Here is a 13,589-nt window from a genome sequence, read left to right as displayed (position 1 = left end):
GTGTATATTATTATTTTTCTGTTCAACCATGTTTGTTAATAACTCAATATTCAGCTATTCTGTCTGCAGCCTGCCTGATTTGGCTATTACTTGCTAATACTTAGGAAAATATATTGAAATGTTTGAAGTGGCCCTCACAATTTAAAAGGCTCATAAATCAACCAAGTCATATTCAGTTTTAGAACTAACCTCAGAAAGTTTGTGTAAGGGTTAGGTTTAATAAACAGCACCACTAAAAAATAAATAAATAAACTGCGTCTATGAGATGTCCTCACTAATATAGTGCAACTAACGTGCGCGCGCGTGTGCGTGTTTCCCCGCGAGGCGGCGCATTCTTTGAACAGGGAAACATCGCAGAAGATGAGATCTTTTGCCTGCTTTACTAATAATACCGTATTTAATGTCTTCTGCGCATTAATGACTTCTTTGCTCGGTCCTCTCATGTTCAACAGACTAAATACATCAATACGTTTTGATTAAAACTTAAACAAGCTACAGTGACTGTACAATATTAACAATTTTACGCAAATAATAACCTGAGGTAGGCTAATGTCTAAAACCAAAAAAAAAGAAAAAAGAAAAAAATGAAAGCCGACTATTTAATAAAGAAACAAAGCCGGATTAGTCTAAAACAAGGTTTCGAAAAAGACCAGCATCTGTTGAAATGTTTACGATGTTCTGTTATCAAAATAATATTTCAGAAAATGTTTTCAAATACTTTAAATTAGTCCAAGACACTGATATACAACGGCGACAAACATAAACATGTGCTTGTGCATTAACGGTTGCTCTTCAAAAACTAAACCTGAGATTTTGCGTAAGAGAAATGATAATCGAGTAAAAGACGTTAAAGCGGTTAAAGACAACGCGAGTAAAATTAAACGCACAGCATCTCAGGTCAGATACCGGTAACGTGACATTCCGACACAGCGCATCTCTACATCTCTCACACAAAGACATTCAGCACCCCATTCAGAACAAAGTTACAACACTAAACGTAACTCAAAATAAACCTCACTTTCGCTACCCCCAGCCGACGAGACCTTACCTTAAGCCGAACCTGAGGCACTGCTGAGCGGGAAGCTGTCACACCAGAGCCGCCTCTCTCCGGAACACCAGCTCCTTACAGCTCTGAACCCGAGAGCCCAATCTCATCCGCTGATTCAGAGGCAGCCATCTGGAATGATGCGGGGACCGGTTCGCTATTCTCTCCGCGCCCTCTTCCCCTTTCTCCCTTTCTCTCACTGCGACACGGATTAAAGGAGCGCGGGGGGTGGGGGGGAGACAGGACTGGAGACAGGAGGAGAGACAGGACTGGAGACAGGAGGAGCGCTCAAAAGACGAACTGAAGAGAATATCCCGAGAAGCGCTGAGACATACGACTCCCCTCCACTGTCACCAGTGACTGAATAGTGCCGCTGCCGCTCTCTGCGCTTTAGCTCACCTACAAACAGAGAGCGAGAGAGGAGAGAGAGAGAGGGATAAATGCTGAGTGACTGGCACTTTACGTTATGATATGTAATGTAATGTAAGCTGTATGACATGGAAAGTGTGACAAATGCTAATAGGCTACTTTTTAAATTTTTTTTTTTTTATTACAGTATCCCTAAATTCAATTCTTAGTTTAATAATGATAATTATAGCCTAACAATATAGTAGTGTTGTTTAAATTATAATGAGCAAGCAGCAAAATACCACATTACGTCTTTGTATACTAATTCATAAAAATTAGCGTTACTAATGTAAATAAACATTAGTCATTTTGTCAGACAAAATGTAACAACGAAAGAGCAAAATCTTGTTAACTGATTAAGTTACCTTACCATAAATTATACTGTATTTTAAAAAACAACACATGTATTTTTTCTTTAAAATATTGTTCAAATGTCTTATATTTATTTATAATTTATATATTATGTAAAAATTAAGTAAATAGTAATGATGTGTATAACTTATATTTCAGGAAATACTTTAATGGTAAAATATTTTTAAAATTATGGTTTTGATAAGTAACATAACATAAAATAACATGGCTAAATGGGCATTCCCAGATTTACCTGCATGAACATCACATTTGTTTGGATTTTTTAGAATATATTTGTTTATGCTGAATGCATACATTTAGCCTATTCCCTTTGTTTATGTTTATTATCATGTGCATCATGATGGGGTTTTGTAATGGTAACATTGTGACCTGTCATTATTTTATTTTGATATATATATATATATATATATATAAGCCATCATATTCTGTTGTAGCCTACCTGTATTTTTTTAATATCTCAAAGATGTTGATATATTGACATAATATCATATAATGACAATTAATAATTGAGAAAATTGAATCCTGCAATGCTTATAAACAGCTGCCAGTTTTTTTTTTTTTTTTTTTTAACCAAAAAGGTGTATGATACATAATATTTCTCAGACAAACACATTGCCTCTGCTGGGCAGTGTGGTGGTGTAAAATTGGACCATTATATTTTCAACAAGCATGCTTGCTTTAAATTCCTGGTATTCCAGACTCTAAAAAGGAGGACTATGGGACAGATGAGAATAAAACAAACAAGAATGTATTTGTTAAATAGACACGTGATTTTCTTTTTGCTTTTTTTAAGAAAAAAAAAAAAATCCTCCAGTTCTAGAAACTTGAAACCTAACATTGCTTCTATTACCACTTAATTCCAATGCCCTTTGGAAGCATGCAGTCCGGTTTCCGTGAGTAGGATTTTCTGTTTTGCGTTTCGTAAATCAAAACGATTTGAGGGTTTAAATCAAAATGAAACAGGACTGTGCTGACTACTGCGGAAATACTAAAGGCAGCGTGGACCAAACTGTTCTGCAGAATTAACCACAACTGGGATAAAGAGACTGGTGTGATTTTACACAGGATGAAGGGGGTGCAGTTTTGGTTAATGAGAGATTTTTTAAACTGATAATATATGAGGAAGCAAAAACTATTGTACTCATAAACAACCTTAGGAGGTCATTAGAGACATGTGTACAATGCAATACAACAAACATGAGTGCACTCCACAATTTAAAACCCTGTGTGATTTGATTAGAACAAACCAGCACACACTATGGGCATGCAAACACATACACACGCTCAAAGTTAAACAGCTATTTAAAGCAGGATGAGAGCTTCTGTTGGGTGGCCTGCAAGTCTGATGAGTTGATACAGACAGGAGCCAAAGAATCTCTCTCTCTAACACACACACATACACAGTTCTTAGATACTCTGAAGAGGCAGCATTAGTGTATGCCTCATTTGGGCCAAATGTGATGGTCTGGCAAGCGTTCAGCTCTCCTTCCTCTTGCTCTCCCACCACTCCTCTCCATCCCTGTTTCCCTCCCTGTCCATTCCTCCCCTTTCTCCCCTCTCCCTCCTTCCTTTCTGGAGCTAATGGGGCTGAAAGCTTCCAGCAGTTCTCTGCTAAAACATGCGTTTAATTTGATTATTTACTACCTATTGTTTTCTGCCCTATAGAGTCTGAAGAAAGTGAAAAAGACAGAGAAGGTGTACGTTTGTGAGAGAAAGACAGGGGAATGTGTGTGTGAAAATCGTAAGTGAGAGAGACGGAGAGAGTACTCTGAATGTCTACGTGTGTGTGTGGTGTGTAAGAGGGTAATTGTGTGTGTGACGAATGTGTATTGTGTGTGTGTGACAGGGGAAGCCCAGCTCGTATTTGTTATTCTAATTGAGGCTCCTCAGTTGTCTATGGATCCATTGTGTTGCACTCCAGTCAACCGTTCAGATTTAAACCCAGGACCAACACTTTAACTTATCAAAAACCATCCCCCACTTGTAGAAAAGAAAATTATAGCAAATTATGAACTCCCAAACTCCCTCCTCAAACATTAACATGTTTAATATACTTCCTATTAAACTCCAAACCCAAAAAAAATTTCACCTCTCAAGCAGAATTTTTCTAGCACAAATTTGGAACTTCATATTGCATGTTACGTAACGTCTCATTATGAATTACATAAATTCTTCATAAACAGCTTTTTACATACAAGCAACTGCACTGCACGTTTTGTAAATTCATGCATTCAGGTTGATTTATTGATATTAAATAAGGTTTTTGACTTGGATAAAACCGGTAAACTATCAAGTTGTTATCATTTTAGGTTACCATTTTCAGTGTGTTATAATATAATATAAATGCAACTCGTAGTATTTTAAGTAGGGCTGTCAACTTTAATATTTATAATTTATAATAATTTATCATTTAATATTTTTTAATGCAAATTAATCATTTGATAAGGTTTGACCCCAACTTCCTGCCGTCATCGCAGCGCGGAAGGTTATCTATCATTGTGTGATAAGGGTACACTAACCAGTGTTGCCAGGGGAGCGGCACAAGTGGGCTACACTGAAAAAATAGTTTTAAGGTTAGTGGTCGCAAACAATTTATTTTAGCTACATTTAATTTAAAAAATATGTTGAAAGTTAGTCAAATAAATTTGTTTATTTAAATGTAGCTAAAATAAATTGATTGCAACCACTTACCTTAAAAAATTTAGTAAATTCAATGAATAATTTTTTTCAGTGTATTTTGAAAATGCAGTCGCGCGAAAAATTACAGAGCCGTGGGTTGCGTTTTTTTTGGCCTACTTTTATGATGTACTGCGGCCGCCTAAAATGTATATAGACAAATAAAAATGAAAATAGATCCTTTTACTAATGTGTATTATACTTGGAATGTATCCCTGGCAACTTAAGAACAGAGGTGGTTGTAACATCAAACAACGTGACCCAGAGCATACATGTAAAGGCTTTTACACAGCAGAAATAAACATGACAACAGCCACTATAGATTATAGGCTATATAATATAATAAACACACGATTACGATAGGATATGGGCAGTATATGATTTTCTTGAGATTTGTGCATTTTCATAACAATAAATGTGTACATCTAAAATGCTAATTTGTATAGCGATAAAAAAGGCTACAAATAGCATATTTTAACAACAGTAAATGACCAAATTCCACACGTGGTCGCAAAAGGAAGTTATTACAAACACTTGATGGTGGTTTGAAGTGAGTTCTGAGTAAAAGTGTGCTATTAATCTCATAAATTGTCTTATGTAGCATGATGCTGATGCTAATGTTAGCTCTAATGCAGCTGCAGAACAGGTCCAATTCTTCTTCATAATGCATTTTGTCATAATACTTCACGTAAGGTAGGGCTGCAACAACGAATCGATTAAATCGATAAAAATCGATAACTAAAAGCGTTGGCAACGAATTTCATAATTGATTCGTTGTGTCGCGCGACGCGGAGACGTTTGATTATTAAAAAAAAAAAAAAACTTTAGTTGAGCGGAGCGGAGTGAACACACTCGGTCTCTCGCGCACGGATGCTAGCAGAGTTTGGCGCCTCATAAATAAAAAACAAAAAGTAAAAAAAAAAAAAAAAAAAAAAAAAAAAACAAAACGAGCGGAGGTAGAGGAAAGATACATGGCGGAGGCAGAGAAATCCGTGCGACCCAAGTCAACCAAGGTGTGGGAGCAGGGGCGGCGTTTGCGTATGGCAGAGCAGTTGCCATACCTAGCCCAGTCAGGTGCTGTGAAAAATTATCCAAACTTGAGTCGCTTATAATTCGTTTTTATTATTTTAAATCAGAGAGTTTTAAAAATAGTAAACCAATGATAAGCATTAAAATAACTTGTCAGTAAAACTTCGTAACGCCATTGGATCATCGAGCTCTCAGCGAGACCTCGTAACTTCACCCCGCCTCCGTTCAGATTGACGCGCCGCGCACAGCCTGGAGAAGATGAGATCTCTGCTTTTTCGCAATGCAAGGGTGAATAAATAATTGGTGTTTGAATAGTACAGCGTTTTCTTTACTCAAACACTATGTCAGTAAAGGATAATGTTTTTGTGTGTTTGAAGAGTGGAGAAGAATTAGTTATTTGCTGTCTATATACGTTTTAAATATCCTGTGCATTATGTGCATAAGCGCTTAATTTGAGATTTTGGCCAAGTGTATTAAACAACAAGAAAAACTAAGCGCCCATATAGCTACAATCAAAGTTATATAACCTGTAAAAGTTGATGAAAGCATAATGCACTTAATGCACTTATGCACTGCATAACAGTTACAGCCGTTCTAACGACAGACAAAACACTCCATCTCCGTCATTCTCTGGTCAAAAACATTATTAACCCCATTTGAGCTTGATTTTCATATAATGTTAAGTGCAGGTGTCTGATACAATACCAACGCTAACGACACAGTGTTGTTAAATTATTTAATTTTTGCACTCCCCAGATGTAAAGCATACATGTGTATGTTTTTGTGTTAGTCCATTTTATTTTATTTTATTATTATTATAACAGCTCAGGGATGTTCAAGGAGCAACATGTTTGTGCACTTTCTAAAGATTTTAGTTCTGTTTTTGAATAAAGGGTTGGAAATGAATGTTTTTTTTAAAAATCCGATTAATCGATTAATCGAAAAAATAATCGACAGATTAATCGATTATTAAAATAATCGTTAGTTGCAGCCCTAACGTAAGGTCGCAAGAAATATTTTGTTGTATTTATTTAGAAATACTTTTGATAATAGTTAGGTAAATGTATACTGGGATTGAAGCAATGTGGCTTGGTAAATGTTTTATTGCCAGTATAAAGGCTGATAATGGCTGAATAAAAACAAAAGAATAATAAGGATTATGTCTCATACCTGGCGGAGGTGTGAAAGGTTCTGTTTCCTTAAACTAGTTTGTCATGCATTTCTTTATTTCAACACATTTACAGGTAAAATCCTAGTATTTTAAATTTGCAATTAATCATGATTAAATTTTTTAATCGATTGACAGCACTAATTTTAAGATTTGATAGGCTACAGCTCTGAATGTCCATACATATGGGTAGTTAACATTACAAGGTTGAAGTTTTTTCAAACATGTTTTTGTATTAGGCCTATATTTTAAAGGGTATTTTGATGCATTTCTAACAGAAACAGAATAATGAACAGATTGCAAAGTTTTATTTTAGCGCTCCTCCTCACCATTTCTCATTCACAGCAAAGGCTGCATTCCAACCCGTTCTCACACCCAATTCGTCACATATTGAAGCTTGGACAGCACCACTTGGCGTCTCTTTTTGACGCTCAAGGTACCCTTTAGCGACATTTTTCGACTTGCAGGGTCCTCCGTTGTTTTAAATAGGAAACCCTTAGCGTCAATATGCCGATGCCATACTGGGAATTTTATCGTCATAATTAAATTATATATTGGGTAATATATACATTATTGAATATATGTTGGGGTGTGATTTTTCAATGTAAACAGCCACAACAGTTTTATTTATATTACATTATTTACACATTTATGAGCACATAACCCAACCGCTGCCCCTAAACCTACCATTTGTCAACAAAACACAAGATATAACAGACATACAACTACCGTCAAAATTTATTAAAAAATATGAATATTCCAAGTCTTCCGAGGCAAAACGATTGATTTGTGAGACGCGATCGCCGTCTCCGTCTGCCGTTAAGCTCATCCTGTATGCTGCAGTCTGTGCGCGAATTCAAAAAATGCCGCCAGAAGAAGCCTTACGTCAGCCTTGGTTGTGAAATACTATTGGATCTTGTGTGTCTCGTGACCGATTGCAACATGCTGCGGGACTGGAGTATGCTTTTGAATGAGATGCGAGCACGTTAACAGAGCGGGTTCATTTTCAGCAATTAAATGGGGTTAGGTGCTCCAATAAAAGTATAAATTTATATAAAATTATTTCTAATTTTTACAGATGCATGCAAACCATTAAACTAAGACAAACAACTGAAAACAACGGAGGAGAATGTGTTGTCATTTTCCATAAGCGCAGGGGCGTAAATTTCATCTGACAGTAGGAGGGGACAATAAACGTAAAATTTCTCAAGAGCAATTTTTGAAGGGGACACAAATAATACAGCCAAAATTGTACTTGCAAGGATAGATATGTGTACACAGCATGTGTACATAGCATGGAGACCGTGTTTAAATGAGTTTATGGTTCACCACGCGGTCATATTATAATTATTATTTTGCGTCATCCATAGTATTTTAGGTTTTGTCTCTTTCGCATTAATTCAACCGCATTAAACCCACTGATCTGCCACTTAACATCATAGTGAACGAAACCCAACACATAGGTCTACAATATTAGCCTAATATCAGTTCACACACAGGCTTATCGCCATGTTAGCTGTAGTGGGTGACAAGCTACGGTATTGTCAAATTTATAATCGCTCATAGAAAATACATGGGATGTTATAATTTTTTTGTCATGACTAATTTATTAATGATCCAGCATCATCTGTATTAAAGATAAAGAATCATTTCACTCGATGTTTAAAGAGAATAAAATAGCCTTGACAGCCTACTTACACATAACTAACTTGCTCTCTCTCACCAGACTCGTGTGTGTATCGGTAAAGAAGGAAAGCAGGCAGTGGACCAAACCACTGTGAGGAAAGGGAGGGGGGAATCAAAACATTTCTGAATTTAAAACGTTTTTTTTGCATTTATTTTGTTTTACTAATCACACAATTATTTTAAGTATATGTCCATTATATTATTTTCAATACACAGAGTCACTTGTAATGATATTTTTAGGGGGGACAAGCCTCAGATAGGGGGGGATTACGCCTATGCATAAGCGTTGACCTGACGCATAAAGCAAGCAATTGAAATCAATGGAGTTCCTATTTTGTCATATACTGACGCCTAGGGGCACTTTGGCGTCTTCATAGTGACTCGAAAGGCATTTGACCATATTCAGTTTTTGACGCCTTAGGAGTGAGAATGGATTGTGCATTAGCACCAGGGCCGTAGCTAGTGGGGTGAAAGGTGGTGACAATTCTAGGGGCCCCCACCGCCCAGGGGGCCCCACAAAATCCAGGAATTATACTATATAGGCCCATGTTCTGTGAATAATTCTAATATTTTATTAGTTGTATAACTGAGATATTATGAAAACCACAAAAAAGCATGCAATTTGTTTAAATAAATGTTCTAATATCTGCTCCTCTACCCTCCCGAAAAATGGTTTAGTCTGATACGAAGTATCCTCAGAAGTCCCACCCCAGATCGTGAACAAGACGACCAATCAGAGTTGAGACGTCAGATGAAGTTAGCGATGTACATTAGTGATGGGAAGTTCGGATCATTTTACTGACTCGGACCTTTGAGTCTCATTCAGCAAAATGAACAAATCTTTTTTCGAGTCATTTCGTTCATTTTAGCAAAATATAATTAAAATGTTACATGCTACTTCCCTAACACATCTACTACTTATGCAAAAGTTGATCACACTACAAACAATACAAACTATAATGCTATAAGAAACATAAAAGATTAATTCATTGTTTATCTGGGTCTGTCTATTATTAGCTCACCTGACCTCTTATCTGACAAGTCTTCGGGTTTGAGGCATTCGTTCATCACGTGACAGCCTCATAAGCTAAACCTATGCAGTCAGAGCCGGAAAGAGAATTGATTAGTTCATCTCTCGAGTCTTTCGAGTCGTTCGTTCTTTTGTCATGTGATGTGAGAGCATTGGACAGATAAATTAGTTAATTTACAAGCTTCCTTACAAACGGGTGCATCGTTATTATTATTATTATTATTATTATTTACTCTTACAGTTACGTGATGCGTTTCTGGTTTCAAATTGTAGCTTTTTAATTACAGTTTATAAATGTGAATTTCTGTCATGATGGTTCTTTTCCATAACACTGAATGTGGTAACAAAGGTAATAAACTAAAGAGTTGGTTATTATTGTTATTATTAAGTATTTTTCCCTCAGACTGAATAGGGGTAGCTTATGAGGCTGTCACGTGATGAACGAACGACTCAAACTCGAAGACTCGGGAGACGAACTAATCAATTCTCTTTCCGGCTCTCACTGCATAGGTTATGCATATGGGGCTGTCACATGATGAATGAACGACTCAAATCCGAAGACTCGAAACAGGTGAACTAATTCAGTGCAGAACCTACAGGATGTTGCGCATGCGCGACTGAACGAATCACTCTCCGAGACGACTCGTTCTTCCCGAGTCACATTAAAGATTCGTTCAAAAAGAACGACCCATCACTAATGTACATGCTGACTAACAATGTCGGGGAAAAGAAAATATAAATCAGGTTACCAGAAACAGAATGAAAAGAAAGAGAGAGAGGCCAGGAGAATTGCTGTATCCCAGTCTATCAAGACCTTCTTTAAGACAGGTTAGTATGTTGTCATGTAAACTATTGACCACCGCTGCTGCCACCACAATTTTATTTAGGCTACTGGCGCCAGACGTCGCCGACCATATAGCGTAGTCGAGAAACTTGGTCAGATGGTAGTAGTCTGGCTCGCTACTCAGGCGTAAAGGCATTAGGCATTAGGTTCAGTAAAAAACCTTTATATGCATTTATTTGTTAACTGTTTTGTTATTTTGTAATAAACACCTATTAGGATATATGTGGGCCTCCATGCTTGTATATTGTACAGTATATGATATGTGTGTGTGTGGGGGGGGCCCACATCAATATTTTTTCAGGGGGCCCCCAATCCTCTAGCTACGGCCCTGATTAGCACCATGTGGTAATTACTAAAATTTCGAGATAACAACATGACGTTCTTTCCAAGTCCTCAGACTTTGAATTCTGCGTTTCTATCACAGCAGAAGAAGCAACTAAATTAATCTGCGGCAGTCAGGAGGTACAAGTTAATGGCTCTGATAGTATTGCCATATCTGGGTACACACAAGATAATCGGGCTGATTTTGGGCCGATTTCTCCCCTTCCGACAATCCTAGGTAATATCCCGATTATCTTGGTGGATCTAAAGATTATTTTATCAGATTTTTCTGTGGTGTGAGGTGTATTAAGTAGCAGTGTTGGGCACGTTACTTTAAAAAAGTAATTATTTATAGTTACTAGTTACTTCTCACAAATAGTAGCTAACTGAGTTAGTAATGAGTTACATCATTATAAGAGTAACTAATTACCAGGGAAAGTAACTATTGCGTTACTTTAAAAAAAAATGTTCAAATGTCAAATAACTTTGGATGCCCCCAATATTAAATATGTTAAATTAATGAAATGGACACTAAAGAGAATAAATTATTATTATAAAACATTGTACATTAATCTACACTATGTATCTACTGACACTTAGTATCAGTCAGTCAAGCATTATAATATAATATTATGATAATTTAATATTATATGATGATAGAACTTTAGTAATTAGAATAACCAAGTGAATGCATATTTGTCATCAATATAAAACGCACTAAGGATTAATGAGCTGCTGGGTTCATGAATATTAATCACGTTGTCTGCGTTCGCTCCAATTGATTTGCTGAAATCAAAACAGGGACGATAATAGGTGAGCGCCAGCCAATGAGATTGTCGTTTGCGCATTAGTTCCGCCCACTACCAGACAAACCGGCAGTTCTTAAAAGCTGAAGAATTCCAAAGGAGCTCCGTTATTTTGGCAGGAAAATACAACAAAGAATATAATTTACATGTAGCGCGTCAATTCTGCATGTCATGAAAGACTCTCTTGCTCTGTATCTTTCTTTGCGTGCGTGTATGTGAGAGAAAGCGACGGAGAGGTGTGCGCTTCACACTAGAGTTTATGGTATGTCAAATACAGCTACACTGCGCATCCATTCAGATGAACTTAAAAATTAAATTCGGTCACACTTTATATTAGGTGGCCTTAACTACTATGTACTTACATCAAAAAACAAGTACAATGTACTTATTGTGTTCATATATTGTATTGCAAAACACTATTGCTGCTATTGAGGTTGGATATGGGTAAGGTTAGGGACAGGTTAAGTGGTATGGGTAGGTTTAAGGGTGGGTTAAGGTGTAAGGGATGGGTCAGTGTAATTATAAATGTAATTAAAGAAATTAATTACAGATGTAATTACATATAGGTAGGCTATATTTAAAAATATAAGTACAATGTAAAAACATGTATGTACACAATAAGTGCACTGTACCAAATGATTAATTCAAATGTAAGTACATAGTAGTTAAGGCCACCTAATATAAAGTGGGACCTTAAATTCTAATAATATAATATAGTAACGCCACATTTTATTGTCAGTAACGGTAACGGCGTTGTAACGGGGAAACAGTAATTCGTTTGATTACTTGTCGTTACTGAAAAAAATAACGCCGTTAGTAACGCCGTTTATTTATAACGCCGTTATTCCCATCACTGGTTAAGAGTGACTGAATTTGCTCGGAAGAACATCGGAGGCGCCCCGATCGCGAATCGTAAATATTCAACATGTTGAATATTTACGATCAGATATCCTGATGTGTGGGGAACCCCGAGGACAAACACGCTTATGATCTGCAGATTATCACGTGAAACGAAACAATATCCAATCAGAAAGTGAGCTGACAGAAGACTAAAGCATAACAAACGCAGCACAAAAGGATTTGAACACTATCATCGCAATTTCTTCCTGCCATTACCAAAGACTGGGACTTTAAAGCCTTAAATCTATTCTTTGAATAATTTGTAATTATTTATACTTGTTTAAGGAAATGTAATTTTCTTATTGCTTTTCCTTTTTTATTTTATTTATTTCTTATTGTTGTTTTTTTTTATTATTGTATTTGATGTAATTTATGTTATTGCCCTTGTATGTTCTTTGTTCTAAAATTGCAATTAAAAAAAAAAAGTTTATTCTCAAGTCTCCAGAGATTTTGAGAGATTTCCCATTTCACAGTCGGGACTCTGGTTGAAAATCTGTCGGAGTGTGGTGTGCTGTCTTTGTCACATCGTAGCACACCACACACTATAGGAGCAAAACGGTTAAATCTAGGATTTTTTTGTCCTCATGTTTGTGGTCTCTCACATTTTGAAGATCTTATAAGATTTTAAAAATCTTTTAGTGTGTACCCAGCATAAAGGCATAATTCAAGTTCGAGGATGTGGAACAGCGGTTGGGTTTAGAAGGGATACAGCTAAAGTCCCTTTCAATGAAAGTCTGTTCACTCGGCGGCCATATTTGCAACGCCTCCGGGCAGCTCAAACAAGACCAAGTCCTATAGAAATGAATGGGGGAATCCTGAAATCTCAAAAACTGCTTACTGAACTTGCAATTAAATTACATATTTCAAATCAGCAACAGCATGACTGCCCCATGAATGTTGTTTTTGCTCAAATAGTGTTTAAAAAGCTTATTTTTCAGGCTAGACCAGCCAATGCACCTGCGCAGGTTTCTATGGGAACCGGAGCTTCTAATGGCTGCTGCAGTGACGCAATGACTTTTTAGAAGGTGGGACTATTGATTTAAAAGGTGGGTCTATTGTGCGTTGCAGTTTCTCCCATTCATAAGTATAGGAGTGAACTGTCTTTGTATTTTGATAGTCTTTGATATACAGCTACGGCCACCAGTGCTTACTGGGCATGCGCACATAAATATATTGCATCATTTTTGTCATGCTGAACAACAATAATTACTGTATTTGCATAATTGTAAAGGTAGGTTTAGGGTTGGGGTAGATGTTTAGGGTAGGGTTTAGATGTTAATAAAACATAATGTGATATAGCAAAT

General features: G+C 36.7%; 1 protein-coding gene across 2 annotated transcripts in view; it reads right to left on the bottom strand.

The window, feature by feature from the left end:
* ndst3 (N-deacetylase/N-sulfotransferase (heparan glucosaminyl) 3) overlaps positions 1-8,426 on the bottom strand; it is a 70,018-nt gene extending 61,592 nt beyond the window's left edge. Inside the window, exons 1-2 of one of the 2 annotated variants that reach the window (XM_058790900.1) lie at positions 8,397-8,426; positions 1,049-1,444 (exon numbers count right to left, since the gene is read on the bottom strand). The gene's annotated coding sequence lies outside the window, so the exon portion shown is untranslated. Of the gene's footprint in view, positions 1-1,048; positions 1,445-2,675; positions 2,743-8,396 lie in introns of those variants that run through there. The other variant, XM_058790906.1, reaches the window with a different exon arrangement.
* Between the last annotated feature and the right edge of the window lie 5,163 nt (positions 8,427-13,589).

The sequence above is a fragment of the Onychostoma macrolepis genome, chromosome 01, assembly GCF_012432095.1.
Source record: "Onychostoma macrolepis isolate SWU-2019 chromosome 01, ASM1243209v1, whole genome shotgun sequence".
In the NCBI taxonomy this organism is placed as follows: Eukaryota; Metazoa; Chordata; class Actinopteri; order Cypriniformes; family Cyprinidae; genus Onychostoma; species Onychostoma macrolepis.
This window is presented reverse-complemented; position numbering and strand designations above follow the sequence as displayed.